The sequence below is a fragment of the Mus caroli genome, chromosome 17 (genome assembly GCF_900094665.2).
Source record: "Mus caroli chromosome 17, CAROLI_EIJ_v1.1, whole genome shotgun sequence".
In the NCBI taxonomy this organism is placed as follows: Eukaryota; Metazoa; Chordata; class Mammalia; order Rodentia; family Muridae; genus Mus; species Mus caroli.
Window position 1 is genome coordinate 86,016,963 of NC_034586.1, and position 13,594 is coordinate 86,030,556.

General features: G+C 39.7%; 1 protein-coding gene and 1 pseudogene across 37 annotated transcripts in view; both read right to left on the reverse strand.

The window, feature by feature from the left end:
* Positions 1-13,594, reverse strand: part of Nrxn1 (neurexin 1) — a 1,073,594-nt gene that overhangs the window by 525,835 nt on the left and 534,165 nt on the right. The gene's annotated exons all lie outside the window — the stretch shown is intronic.
* Positions 1,223-1,615, reverse strand: LOC110284087 (annotated as a pseudogene). The gene has a single exon (XR_002376898.1). The product of XR_002376898.1 is annotated as a prothymosin alpha pseudogene (transcript).

Consider the following 13,594-nt stretch of genomic DNA (forward strand, 5'->3'; position numbering starts at 1 on the left):
GGGAATCCATCCCACAAACAACCACCAAACCCAGACACTATTGCAGATGCCAACAAGAGCCTGCTGACAGGAGCCTGATATAGCTGTCTCCTCAGAGGGTCTGCCTGTGCCTGGAAAATACAGAAGTGGATGCTCACAGCTATCTATTGGAGGAACCACAGGGTCCACAAAGAAGGAACTAGAGAAAAAAACCAAGGAGCTGAAGGGGTTTGCAGCCCCATAGGAGGAACAACAATATGAACTAATCACTAACCCCAGAGCTCGGTGGGACTAAACCACCAACTAAAGAAAACACATGGAGGGACTCATGGCTCCAGCTGCATTCGTAGCACAAGATGGCCTAGTCTGTCATCAATGAGAGGTGAGGCCCTTGGTCCTGTAAAGGTTCTATGCACCAGTATAGGGGAATGCCAGGGCCAGAAAGAGAGAGTGGGTGGGTTGGGGAGCAGGGAGAGGTGGGAGGGGGATAGTTTTCAGAAGGGAAACCAGGAAAGGGCATAACATTTGAAATGTAAATAAAGAAGATATCTATTAATAATGAAAAAAGAACACCTCAGCAAAATAAAATTCCGGTTTATTGTTGGACATCATTTCAAACATACATCAAACAGGCCAAAAATAAATGAATAAATAAACAGCAACTTCATAGACAAAAAAAAGGAAAAAGTCTTTTTATTTTTGGCCTTTTAAACCATGTCATACAAACTAAATTACTTATAGTACAGCTAGATACATATATAGAAAATGTTACTGTTATGCTTAGAATAAGATTGATTTTTGCTGTTGTTGTTTTTGTTTTGCAAGTTTTTTTTCTCTCTCCTTTGAGATGATAATGATCATGGTCACACTACAAGTAAAGTCTGAAGTAGGACAGAAAACGCTGTGAAGGCTGTTTTGGTCACCTGTTATTAAAAATGGCTGACCCCTAACAATATGTACAAAAATATAAAATGTAAATGAAAAATTCACACCAATTTTCTTTTTAAAATATTTTTTAAGAAAAAAAGCAGGACCTAGAAAGTTCTGGGTCTTTTTTTCCTTCCATGTCGCCGATTCATGTTGTAGTTTTGGTGTGGTGGTGGAGGGCATGTCATCTGTGGGTGGCATGGCCCGCTGTGGATGGGCGAGGCCTGCTTCTCTAAGGTGACCACGCTTAAATTCTGAGATGCGAAGAGGAGGGTGAATAGGTCACAGTGCGTAAGGTTACTTTGCCTTTTGCTGTCTAGTCATCCTCCTCCGTCTTCTGCTTCTTGGTGTCGACATCGTCATCCTCATCACCCTCAACTACCCACTTGCCCGTAGGTGCCTCAGCTTCCTCATCTTCATCTCCATCCTTTTCCTCACCGTCACCTTCTTCTTTCTCCTCCTCCTCTTCCTCCCCACCTTCTTCCTCTTCTTCATCTGCCTCACTGTCAGCCTCCTGCTCCCCATTTTCCTCATTTTGAACATTCCCATTGGCAGGTGCAGCTCTTCCATTATCTGCCTCTTCCACAACTTCCTTCTTCTCCGTCAGTTCCTTGGTGGTGATCTCGGAGCTGGTGTCCCCTGCCCTGTCTGACATGGTGGGGCACGCCGGTGGTCCGAGGCAGCAAGGGAAGAATTAGTTCGAGGACTCTGGTGAGAAAGCCGCCAAAGTCCAGCGGTGGGTGGCGAAGGTGGCTGCAGCGAGCTCGGAGCACAACCCGGGAACAATGCAAAGATGGATTTTCAGAGCAACCAGTGGGCCTTCCTGTCTTTTCTCAATTCAACACCAGAATCCGCAAGGCTTTACTGAATAAAGTCATAGTCTGCATTATCATTTTGTTTGCTTGCTTTTGGTTTTCTTATTTTTTAGAAGTAAAGGATACTTATATAATCTCCCCCAGCCTTCCAACCTCTCTTGTGTATCCTCCTGTTCCTTTTGAAATTCTGGCCTCTTTTTCTTCAGTTGGTGTTGTTAAACACACACACACACATACACACACACATACACACACACACACACACACACACACACACGAGAATCAGGAGAAAAGAAACCAAATTTTGAAACCACGTAGATTTATTTTTAGAAAGATGATATGAACAGAACAACCCGTGACTTTCGTGACAATCCTACATTTTCAAATTGGGATGGGTGTGCACGTGCAGGGCACACATCCCCTAACGATATATAGAGAGATCTTGCTCATTTCTTTACTGTTACTTGTTATGTATATAATTTCAGGGCCAAACTAGGCACTGGATCAATCAGGGGGCTCAAGTCTTGGACCAACTATTTCTCTTGCTCTCAGCTTTTATAGTTGTCTGCAGTTGTCATGGGTAGAGCCACGTGTGATATCTGCCTTCGCTATTGGAATTTCAATTGCTACTGTACGGCTTCACATCTTTTTTAGGCAGCCATGTCATTGAGGTATCATAGTATTAGCTTCTTTGTCATTTTAGGAGATACAATCTCACACCAGCATTCCTGGGTTTTTGGTTGTTTGTTTGTTTTGTTTTTTGGTTGTTTGTTTGTTTTTTCATTTGGTTTTTTTGAGGGAGGGACTCTTCTGTGTTTCGTTAGTCTTAGGTGTAGAATTTGTGTTATACAAGTATCATTTGGGGCTAGGCAGCCTATAATCTTTTGTTCTTTCTACTTTGACCAGTTGTATTTTTATTTTTTTGTCTTTGAATATCTTTTTTCACTAACTCAATCCTTTTATAGTCTAACTTATGTAATTCTTCACATGTTTCTGTACTAAGTTAAAAACAACACCACTTGTAACTCTGTGCTACTTTGGAATTTTTAAAGAAGTTATTAATGTGTGTCCCTGATGCTCCTGCAGTTTCAAATGGAACATTTTGCTTAGCTTTGTTGTCTACGGGCTCCTAGGTATAGGTTTCTTCAACGTTTCAAGCAGTATTGGAATACCTGCTTTACCCAGTCTGCAGATTATTCAAAGTGACCGGATGATATTTAGTCAACGTAATTAATCAGTTCAAGGGGGGTGACCTCAGGTTTCTGTAATCTTCAGCTCCAGATTGCAAGTTCTGCTGACACACATCTGACAGGGACTTCTCTAACTTTTCTATCCCTGAAATGTCTCTTTTACCTTAATCACCCTAACAACATGACACTCAGTATAATTGTACTAGTATTTAAAAAAAAATGTGTGCGTTCATAATGCTTGTCTAGGCTGCTGTACTGTCTTTATGAGATTGAGAGCAAAAACTGGTATTCACAGGGTTTCTTGAAATGTAGTAACAAAATCATTGGTCTTCAAGCCAGTTTATGTCATCTACCATTGTCCACAATCATAAGCTAAGACACTAAATTTTAAGGAAAGTAAAATAAAGCCCTAAATCTGACACTCTGAATTTTGTTGGTGAGAATATTGAGAATGAAGGAATGTTGGTTTATCAATATTACAAAACCTCAAGAACTGAAAATCTGCCCTCTTGCTCTACCAAAAAAAAGCTGTTTTCATTGCAACAGTGTACCACTGATAGAATTTGTGCATAAAGTATTAAATGTGTTTCTCTCCTATCTCCCAAATAACACTGTATAAGGTATCACCCTTGATGTTTAAGGATAGCACAGTGTTCACTGTACAATATTAATTTTGTAATATTATTTGATTACTACCACCCTCATTCCCAATCTCTCCTCTGTCTTTTCACTCACTTTAGTTCCAAGTCCTTGTGCTTCAGATGCTGCAGAAAGGACATGAGTCATAAATCAAAGGCATAAAATTAGCTTCCTGCTCTTGACTTTTCAAACCTAGATTCTTCTAGGAATGTGATGAATATATAGTCGTTTACATAAGGAAAGTGAAAGTTTCTTACACTGCAACTGGGCAAGCAGAAATTATAGAAGCATAGCCCTGGATGCATAGCTATTGGGGAATGTCAAAAGGAGGGCACTGCTTCCTAATTTAAAAGCCAACCCCAGCTGGGTATCAACACTGCAGGTAGATTTAGGAGAATAATGTAGATGGAGGAGGTTTCCTCAGAAGAACCCAAAAGCAGAAGCAAGATACTTGTGAGTGAACACTTTCAAGATAGATTGAGCTATTTGGAAGTTTACACCGCTTCATAGAATGTCCCATTCTGCACAGTATTGTGGGAGCAGTGGAACAGTTTCCAGATGTCCCGACAACAGCAGACTAAGTTTGACATGGGTACATCCCATCTCAACAGCATAAAAGCCAGACAGCCGTTCAGTAGGCACTTGGATGGTGACTGAAGATATCTGAGACCAAATCTCAGGTTTCTCTTTTATCTCCCTACTTTCCAAAAGACTGGTATAGTAGGAGTTTTGGATAGCCACCACTGTAATTTAGAAATTATTCAAGGGAGAGAAAAAAACCCTAAAATTTTCAAGTTTTCATTTTCATTAACTCAAAGAATCACAGCTCAAAATAGAAATCAGGGGAAATTAGCAAAAGTAAACTGGATAAACATTTTTGTTGAACACTGGATAATATTGCTGGAAGTTTATACTTTAGTGTATCTAATATCCATCTAATATCAATGGAAGAATATACTCCCTGCCCTCATTCATGTAATTAAATTCTTTGGGGTGCCTTAATTCTTGTTCGGGACTAAGATCAAGTATTAGATAACAATGTGGGACTGAATGGAGAATTCTTAGCACTGCCTTTAAGTGGTTTAGATATAGGACTTAAGACTGAAAACTATACAAGTAATATTGAACGTAGCTATGCTTCTTTCAGAATCTAACTTCCTGGAAGTTGCCTAAACCTGGAGGACAACCAGTAAATGTTATTATACACTCTAAAGTTCGCAGTTATGCAGGGAAATAAGGAGCCAAGAGAAATAAATATGGTAAAGGATGGCAGAAAGGCGATTCTAGAGAAGACACACTTTTGTTCCGTTCTGCCTTCTACCATGAGTCCTATGCCCTAGTTAGTAACCTTTTTTTTTTTTCCCGATTGCTAGTGGAAGAAAAGTAGGAATTTTCATTCTGTGCTACAAAAGAGCTGAAAACCTCACATTAAGCAATGCAGGATCAGATATGAACCTTTCACATTCAAGGTGGGTGGGTCAGTATTTATAATCCTGGGGCTAATTCTCACTTTCATTACTGAAGCTGCACTTAGCTCCCCACAATTAGTACTGCCTTTATAAACTTTTCATATGCTAGAGTGGTCTTGAGGTTCCCTGGTAGGCTTCCATATAAAGAGAACAAAGGAAACACTTAAGTGGGTTCAGCCCTGTGTACATTACCACCTCATCAAAGATGCAGAGTATCCTTTTGATCCTTGGAGTGATGGAAGGGAAATGACCATTAGCTCTAATGGATCCTTGCAGGTAAAAGTCTTGCGCATACAAAGGAGGAGATGCTCCTTAATGACCTTCTGTGTGAACAGGGTCTGGATGGACATCCATTAAAAGTCAATTTTCCTATGTAGTTGAGGATCACCTGTTCCTTTCCCCTTTTCATCTCTCCACCAAATTGGCTGAATGTTTGCACCAGGCACCAGTTTAGGGGTGGGGTAAGAGTCTTAAAGAAATCTCAATAGTATTCTAATATCAAGAACCATAAACACAGAAGTACTAAGCAGCTCTCAGTACCATCTGACCACAGCCAGATTCACTGACTAGTCCCTAGCATTTGTGCATGAATGAGTGAGGAGAAATTGTGGGAAAGCTTTGTAGTTATAGAAGCTCTGACCCTGTAACTCACTGGTACCCACAGTGTACACTCATTAAATTGTGTTACTTCTTTGACAGTAAGATGGTTCCTCTGTAAAGTGGAATCAATGATGCCTACCTTAGGAACACTGAGGATTACAGAGAACATTTCTATGTATTTAGTATACATCATGCAAGGTATATGATGTGTGCCTCATTTTATGCTGAAGGCACTGGAAATGCAGACAAGAGTCAGACTGGTTCCTGTTGAGTTTCAAGTTTCAGGTTTGTAACTACTTCCTGGAACTTATTTAATTTATCTACTTCACGGACATCAGCGTGTTTGAAATGTGTCTCCTATGATACTAACAGAGAGGAGGACAGAGGATCTTTTCACCTATCTACTTTGAAAACAAATTTCACAGAACTTCATAAAATAATCAGGAATTTTGCTTAACAAGTACCTTTTAATTTAGACATATTAAAAAGATAAAAAACAAACAAAACCTTTTATGAAAGCCAAGAGCCATATTGTAGATTCAGACTGAATGCTTCTTAGACAAGAAGAGAAATAAAAAGATTTGTGTGACATTTCTAAGACATTATGGGAGAGTTGAGATCAGAAGATATAGGACACATTTTACAAGGACATAAATGTAGATGCAAGGCTTTGTGGGTACAGTACAGGTTCACTATGAAGACAAAGTAAACATGGTGTTTGGGTGAGTAAGCAAAAGATCAGGGGAGAAGACAGAGTTGGAAGAGAAGAATATTCAGCTTCTTATTAAATACTCTCAACTATGTTAAAGAAATGTCAAAGGAAGACATTTGAGTGGAAAACAATAGTAAATAATAGGTCTTCTATCTATTGTTTAAGTAGAAAATATATTAAAAATAAGAGGTGTGTGTTAGGGGAGGGCACAAGGACAGGTTTGAGGACTGGTATATGAATGTGATGTGAGAAAGAATACCTGACATTACAATGTAGTATTTGTGCACTGTATGTTATAAAGGGTCCAGGGTTATGAGCTAGCCTCAGAGAACAGGGATCAAAGCTAGGATCATTTGTGGAACTCCAACCAAAAACAAATAAATGAGGTGGTGAAAGTGATTTCTTTCCAGATGAAGTCAGGGAACAGAAGGCAATTAGAGCAAGTATCCCAGCAGCCTCACAGCAGCAGAATCTAAGTGTCAAGGTATAATTAGTTCTTTGACTCAGCTTTCCAGTTTGTTCATATGTACTTTGCCTCTTAAATATCCCACTTTTATTATAACTAAAAAGAGCATACATAAAAAGACACATGCTTTAGAGATGTGAATAGTTATGACTACAGGAATATGGGTGTCCAAGTTGTGGGGGAGAATTAAACTCATGCATTCTCACCTGTTTTCCTATGGCTTCACTGGAGAAAAAAATATTTAATTCTAGATTCAGGTTACTCTAACGCTTCCATAACTTGTCCATTGTTATAAATGATTAAATCTGCCCTCACTGGTTTCCAAACCTGATCTACAAGAAGGGTGCCCTCCCCTTCCCCAGGGTACAAACAACCTCTACTCTTAAATCTGTATCCTTATCTTTAGTTTTAACCTTTTCTTGTTTCACCACAAAGAAATACCTGCAGATCAGATTTTTTCCCAATAAGGTAAGGAAAATACTTTGCAGGAGAAAAATCATCTAGGTGTATTTGTATTAAAGTTGTTCTCTGTTAGAAGAAAATCATCTGTAATCTTTAAAGATAAACACTCACATATTACCTTTCTTTTCTAGAAACAGAATATCAATTTGATCTTTCCCATAACTGTCTGAAATTAAGCATACTAAATTTTTAAAAGAAAGAACATATAAAGTAGAAGAAATTTCTCAAATAAATCTGAGCTATTGAGTAGATAAATCTGTATAATGAGTATAACAATCTCATATACCCAAGATCATCAAATTATGCTAAATATTTATTTACTGAGCCAAAGGAAAATTTAAGTGTACATTTTGCTCTGAGATGTAGCATGTCTGTCTTTAGCAGTTCCCTCTGAGAAACAATGAAGATAACTTTAGAAAATTTTGCTGAAGGGATGCCAAATGGATACCATTCTGATTAAAGAGAAGTCCTTCAACTTCAGATATCATAGTCTACTTTATACATGAAGGTATAATCCTATAGTACTGTAAGTTTGATTGTATAAGAAATGCCTGTAAAATTTTATCTCTAAACTTACCTTGGGTAGAGGTTAGAAAAAATAAATGTACCCCTGACTGGAAAAGTAGATCTTGATGTCTTGCTTTATATGAATCAAATTGTGAATCTCCCTTCTACCCAGAAAAAAAAAATCTCCAATGATTCCTAAGCTCTGTTGTGCATCTCGTGCCTGACACCCCACCTATTGCTACAGGAAAGTTTGCCAACTCCTTCGATATTGTCCCTCCATTTTTACTCTCATTTCTAGTTCTTGCTGACTTTTTTCTTTTTCCTCCAGTAAAGTCTGATAACTCTGCCTCCACCCACCCTTCTTATTGCTGCCACACCAACCTTCCCATTTTGTTGTAGATCATTATTGTTGTTGTTATTAATAATGTGTGTGTCTATATGAATCTGTAGATGTGCACTTACCAAAGGATGTGTGCAAGTTTTGGAAAACAACTTTATAGGATTAGTTTTCTCATTTTACCCTAATGTAGGTTCTAAGGATCAAATCCAGGCCATCCAGCTTGCCTGTCAAGCACTTTTTTCTTTCAGACATCCTACGAGCACCCACTGTGTCCTGGTCTATTCAATATCTCACTCCCTCTACAATCTAAACTTGAGGCACCCACACATGAAATATTCTACTAAAGTGTAAACTCGTTTTTCCCAGCATTGTTTCCCAGGCAGATGACAAAGATTACATCATGTTGTTCTGATACCTTGACATTCAGTCTTCTGCAGTTACCTTCATTTCTCTACTCTTGTCTTTTCCTGACACTGCATCAGAGTCTGCAGTACACATTGCACGTTGTTACTTTTTTATGAATACCTTGCTTCTGCCAATGTTGCATTTCCAGACTCTATTTAATTTTAATTGTCTAACTTAAATTCTACCCTGACAACATATTCATCTAATTTTCTGATATAAATAAGTATCATCGAGATTTTTTTTTTTGCATTTTTCCCTGAAAAGTGTTGTTTTCAGTGCTTTGTAGGTGGGTCTATTTTTTTCATTTAAAAATAAATATTTACAGAGACCAAAGGATGGACCATCTAGAGACTGCCATACATGGGGATCCATCCCATAATCAGCCTCCAAACGCTGACACCATTGCATACACTAGCAAGATTTTGCTGAAAGGACCCTGATATAGCTCTCTCTTGTGAGACTATGCCGGGGCCTAGCAAACACAGAAGTGGATGCTCCTAGTCAGTTATTGGATGGATCACAGGGCCCCCAATGGAGGAGCTAGAGAAAGTACCCAAGGAGCTGGGGGATCTGCAACCTTATAGGTGGAACAACAATATGAACTAACCAGTACCCCCGGAGCTCGTGTCTCCAGCTGCATATGTATCAGAAGATAGCCTAGTAGGCCATCAGTGGAAAGAGAGGCCCATTGGTAGTACAAACTTTATATGCCTCAATAAAGGGGAACGCCAGGGCCAAGAAGTGGGAGTGGGTGGGTCGGGGAGGGTGTGGGGGACTTTTGGGATAGCATTGGAAATGTAAATGAAATAAATACCGAAAAAATAAATAAATACATTAACTGGAAAAAATAAATATTTAAAGAGATAACCATGGGCAAAGCACTTTTAAAATCCCACTTTCAGTTAGTAGGACTCAGGGAATTATTAGCTGAGTCATTTAATGGCTACATAATGAATAGTTTGGATTCAACAAAGAATCATCTAAATAAGAAGGCCTGATGGAAGTTGTATTGATATAGCATTCATGTGTTTCTGGTTGCCTTCCTCAAACATGGAGTAAAGTTTATCAAGGGGTATCTCTTCTACTGAGCTCTTTAGTGAACACAGAAATTAGGGCACAAAGCCCACTTGGAGAATGTAGTGCAATGACACTGTTGTCTATTTGATAGAGTAATTTGTTAGAGTCATGCCTGGTTTTAGTTTACATATGTTGCATTTATCTGTAGTAAGAGGTAGAGAGATAAGTTAAGGATGAAGAAGCAATTTGAGGGATCAATATATGATAATTTAGATTCATCTCTTAGTTTTCTTTTGAAGTTAAAACAAGTGTTAATCTCTTATGGGGAATTAGTTTGATACTATCCTGACTTGAGCAGTCTGGGTGTCCAGTCACACCTCATGCTATGTCATATACAAGTATAGCCTAACTCATGCAACCCCCATATCCCAATTTACATTATGGAAACAGTTTACTCTTTCAGACCCATCGATATTGTGGCCCTGGTGTTATTATAGAATGAAGGATGCATTTACTTAAATATAGAACACAGCCAAGCTAGTTGACCACCCCCATCTCTACTCCCAAAAAGTTCAATAATTCCCATTAGTGCTTCCCATTGGTTTGTATGTATTTCACTTCACTCAGGCTTGTCATTGAGCCAACACTCAAGAATTGCTAGGAACAGAGACTTTCTCCAGTGAAAATCCCTTTTTTTTTTTTGACTATTTTGCTGTTTCTAGCTGTTCTGACCTGACACTTTCCTACTACATCCAACAACATATTGCTCCAGATAAAGCACAAAAAACAGCAACAACAACAACAAAAACAGAACCTATAGATTTCCTAAAAGCAGACACCACTGCATTTAAAGATGAGAATTTTGTCTGTGTGAACAGGGGCCTCCTTGTTTCTTGAGTCACTGTTCACTTGAGAAGCAAGCTCTGACTTTATCATTACAACACAATAATAACTGGCATCGGTGAAATGTACTCAAGTTTACAAAGCACTTGTGTAAGCATTGTCTTCTTTGAATCTGACTGCTGAGCTACCAGTCACTAACACAAGCTATAATGCTGCTAAGTTCCTGTGGTTCTGGATAACAATGCCCGAAAATAGGGGAATCACACTGAAAGTCCAGTGTTCTGAAAGTATGGTTCTTTCAGTGAGCCCACCCTGGCTTCCACAGTGTGCTCTCCAAAGACAAGAAGCCTATTTCTACAAAGTACAGGGAATTTTGAAAAGTTAGAGCCAGTTGAGAAAAAGAACAGTGGTATTAGAGGAATCCTAGCAAGGTGACAGATTCTCAGGGCAGAGAGAGATATATCTGCACACTGAGAAACCACAGAAGAAAAACCACTCAATTCTCTCCCATAATAATAACTACTTGGTATCAACTTCTCACCTGTGATTAAAATTCTTATGACACAAACATTGAATTTTTGGAGACAGGGACCTGTTCACAGACAATAAAGTCAGATGTCTGCAGCTATCACTGCCATACCTTAATACTTATATTTACATGTAAAAGGTAAATAATCCAAAAGAGCTAGAGTTCAGATCCCAACATGTCCTACACCCAGACTTTGATAGTCAATATTTTCATTATTTTATGGAAAATGATTTCCATTCTGACATTTAATTTCTAGCTGAAATTGTGAACAAAAAAAATACCTATAGAAGAATTTTTGTTTCTACAGGATTCACTGAGACATAACATGAAGACATATTTTGTTTATGGCTTTTGCCAACAGACTGAGGAAACCCGAGTGGACATGAGAGATACAGAATAATGAAAGGAAAATGCTGTGGAGATGTATGTGGTAATCCATCTTCTTTTACTCCACTCTATGCCAGTGACACTGGCAGATGGAGTGTGAGTTCAGGCAGATAAATTCATGTCAAGCTAATTTCATTTTGTGGCTCTAAAATTTAAATTTGACATTTGGCTTTTAAGAGAAATCCAGGCAGAATTTTTGCCGATGCTTTTCTTTTGTCTTCAGCAAGCTTGCATACCTGTGATCAATACTCTTAATAACGGACACTTCCTCTCTGCTGTGTTTCCTTTTCCTCTTGTGGTATGATACCCACTTGAACTGCAGATGAGATTGCTAAAACCACATATACTGATAAAGTTTGCAGGTGGGTTTTCACTAAACTTTGAAGGGGTTCCACTTTTCCAAACTCTTCAGGACACTGAAATGTTGTTATCATCTAGACCTCACAAGTGAGCAAGAGGGAGTCACTGGGTCAGTGTAGTCCTCCCTACATCAGAAGCATGAGGTGCACCTGCAACCCAATCGCCAAGGCTGCTTTTTTTCTCTACTATGTTTACTAAAACTATTCTGAATGACAGGAGGAGAATAAGTACACTTGGTGGGGTGACATGGCACATGCCTTTAATCCCAGCACTCAGGGGAGGGAAGCAGCAGCCAGGAGCAGAAAGATATATCGCCATGAGACCTAGGCCAACCTGATCTACAGAGTGAGTTACAGGCCAATCAGAACTACACAGAAAAAAATCCCAGTCTCAAGATTTGCTATGATCAAATCCTCCGGTGACAACACATGTTGGAGAGGATGTGGAGAAATAAGAACACTCCTTCCTCCATTGCTGGTGGGATTGCAAACTGGTACAACCACTCTGGAGATCAATCTGGAGATTCCTCAGAAAACTGGAAAGAGATCTACCTACAGACCCAGCTATATCACTTTTGGGAATATCCCCAAAAGATGGCCCACCATGCCACAGGGGCACATGTTCCACTATGTTCATAGCAGCCTTTTTTTTGTGATAGCCGGAAGCTGCAAACAACCCAGATGTCCCACAACCAAAGAATGGATACAGAAACTGTGGTTCATTTACACAATGGAATACTACTCAGCTATTGAGAACAAGGACATCCTGAGTTTTGCAGGCAAATGGATGGAGCCAGAAAATATCACACTGAGTAAGGTAACTCAGACCCAAAAGGACATGCATGGTATGTACTCACTAATAAGTGGATATTGGACAAAATAATAAAAGTACAGAATACCCAAGATATAATCCACAAAATTCAAAAAAGTAGAACAAGCTGAAGTGACCAAGTGAGGACACCTCAGTCCCACTTGGGAGAGAGATGGAAGCTATCACAAGTGGGAAGGCAAGGAGGAACTTGGGAGGGAAAGTAGGTGGCAGAGTAGAGGAGAGAAGGTACCTGATCTGGTATTGGGTGAGGGAAAGGACTGAAGCCCTGAGGGCCAACGGAAAGAATGGAAACAGGCAGCCTCTGGAAGTAGGGGGATAGAGGTACCCTCCAGAATGCACCAGAGGTTGGGGAGGTAAGAGACTCTCAGGACTCAAAGGGAGGGACTTTAAATGAAATGCCTGACAGTAGGGAGAGGGAACTTATAGAGTCCACCTCCAGCAGGAAAACAAGACATCAAGTGAGGGATGGGGTTGCCATCCTACAGTCACATCTTTGAACTATAACTGTTTGTCTGAAAGAATTACAGGGATGGAAATGGAGAAGAGCCTGAGGAAAAGAAGGTCCAGTGACAGACCCAACTCAAGGGGGGGGGGGGTCCCAAGGCCTGACACTATTACTGAGGCTATGGAGTGTTCATAAATGTGTCTATCATAACTGCCCTCTGAAAGACCCAACAAGCAGCTGAAAGAGTCAGATGCAGATATTTGCACTCAACCAATGGACAGAAGCAGCTGACCCCTGTTGTTGAATTAGGGAAGGCTGAAGGAAGCTGAGGAGAAGCGTGATTCTGTAAGGAAGACCAGCAGTCTCAATTGATCTGGACCGTTGAGATCTTTCAAACATTAGATCACCAAACAGACAGTATACACCAGTTGATATGAGGCCCTCAACACGCATAGAGTAGGGGACTTCTGGGTCTGTCTTCATTCAGAGATGATGCACCTAACCCTCAAGAGATTTGAGGTCCTAGGGAGTTTAGAGGTCAGGTGGGGTGGGGTGTATGGACATCCACAAGGAGACAGGTGGATGGGGAGGAGGTATGGGATGTGATACAGTCAGAGAGTGGATGGGGTGGGAGGGAATAAAATATGGAATTAAAAAAATAAATTAATAAA